This window comes from Sinohyriopsis cumingii, chromosome 8 (assembly GCF_028554795.1).
Source record: "Sinohyriopsis cumingii isolate HCF-2022 chromosome 8, ASM2855479v2, whole genome shotgun sequence".
NCBI lineage: Eukaryota > Metazoa > Mollusca > Bivalvia > Unionida > Unionidae > Sinohyriopsis > Sinohyriopsis cumingii.
The window spans coordinates 75,713,856-75,715,956 of NC_142968.1; the positions used below are offsets into that span (position 1 = coordinate 75,713,856).

The following is a 2,101-nucleotide window of genomic DNA, read 5'->3' on the forward strand; positions in this document are numbered from 1 at the left end:
CAATAATACCTTCATGAATGTCCCAGCTGTTACTGAATTTCACCAAATCATTTTCTGTAGAATGTATGCATAATGCGCCCTCAGATCTGGTTCCATGCAGTTTGTCAGGAGTGATCAATAGAACAAACAACATAGATATTGATCTGCCAGCGCATTATATGATGGAACATCAGGATCTGTTACTTGCACTTAGACTCATCTTATAAGAAAGAACATACGCACGTATTTCAGAAATGGCAATCGCCAGTATCATTTCATTATCTTCATAATGATTTTCATAACTAGAGTCTCTATTTCCTTGACCTGCGAGGGTACAAATTATACATAGAATCAAATTTTAAAAAGAATAAGAAAAATATTAAAAACATTAAACTTTTAAGAACATATGCAGACTGTAATTTTAATATTCATCATGAAATATTGTACTCTGAAAGATTCACAAATGTTTTCCTGTTAAAATTTATTAATTAATTACATCATATATTTCATTTGGAAATTAATTTCATAATACCAACTATTCAATGGAATAATAATTAATAATAATAATGATAATGACAATTATTATTATTATTATTATTATTGGTAGAACACATACCGACTCTTTAAGATGTGGCTAGCGGTTACAAGGTTTTAGAGAAAAACCGAATAGCTTAGAAGAGAAAAGAATCGTGAAAATCAAAATTTTTATGTATGATTATAATGTATCTTTTCGTACAGTTAATTCTAAAAATAAAAGACAATATCATTAACTGGGTTATAATCAGAACGAGTATGTAAAAGAAAGTAAAAGAAATTACCTCAATGGCTATAGATGGAAAGAAAATGAATAATTTTATAGCAAAATAAATAAAATGAAAAAGAATCGTGTCCGACTATATTGGACGGGCTACCCAACGATGCCTATTCACAGGCGCGATCCCACTACTGCTCGACACGGGGACTTTTGCCTGCTGTGTTTCCACCCTGGGCCAGTACGTCCCTCCTTAGACAACCTGGACCCCCTAGGCTCCCCCGAGGGACCCATATTGATGCCGAGCTTAGCGCGGACACCCGATCGACATAGAGCACCGAGGAGCAGAGCCCCCGCCCTCAAACCGTCCAACGACCCCGGCCTCCAAGTAGCTGGATTACAGGAGCACGCCACAACTCCCAGCCGAAAACAATTTGCAACCTTAGCATATATAACTCTAAAATGTAGTGGAATCTGGATGATACACTTTTATGAAACTGATACAAAATTCAAGCTTTAGAAGAAACTCTCAAAATTTACAACAAATATCGAAATGTCCTGGAAAATTATACTGTCTTATTTGACAAGGCGGAAGTACGCGTCACTCGTTGACGAAGGGAGCGCACTCATAATGTTCCATTAAGGGAGGCAACTTGTCGTCAAACAAAAACCACTATCTGTTCTCAGATTTGCTACTCTTGTCACAGGTCGTACCCAATCACCTTCATTTATGAATAATAAGATGTGGCCAAATACTAGAAGTATTACACGAGTTACCGATTGAATTTGTTGACATTATTATGCTGACAGGACAAATTTACACACATAGGATGTTATATCATTGCAATCTGTCAGTGAGGCAGCGCATCGACCAATTTGTCCAAATTTACACCTATTGAACGGTTCTAAACAATCATTAATTTTCAATATTAAAATCTCCGAATTCTCCCTCCCTCTCTCTCTCTCTCTCTCTCTCTCTCTCTCTCTCTCTCTCTCTCTCTCTCTGACAGTGCTACGATATATATTTCGGATATTTAATTATTAAAAAATTCTACAGAAATGAAAGGGAAAATATTAATTTTGATTTTGCATATAAAATTACGGGTTTCATATATCACTTTTCAATGTGTATGCAATATTCTTTAATAGCATTTGACATGTTTGTACCTTCTTGTCCTTCAAAACTGCATAAATACTAATTATTATTTACACAGGATAAACACTGTTATGTATTCACAGATTTCAAGTTTTATTTCCTCATTTTAATACTTGGAAACTTAAACTAGAGCTTAAACTAAGCTGAAAAAGAGAGATATTTTCACTGGTATTATCTTTGCCATTTTGATCAAATCTAGAAGAAAAAGTAGAAAG

At 34.8% G+C, this 2,101-nt stretch overlaps 1 non-coding gene across 1 annotated transcript; it reads right to left on the reverse strand.

Moving 5' to 3' along the window:
- Positions 1–856: 856 nt before the first annotated feature.
- Positions 857–1,154, reverse strand: LOC149793870 (signal recognition particle RNA). Its single transcript, XR_016423134.1, has one exon.
- Between the last annotated feature and the right edge of the window lie 947 nt (positions 1,155–2,101).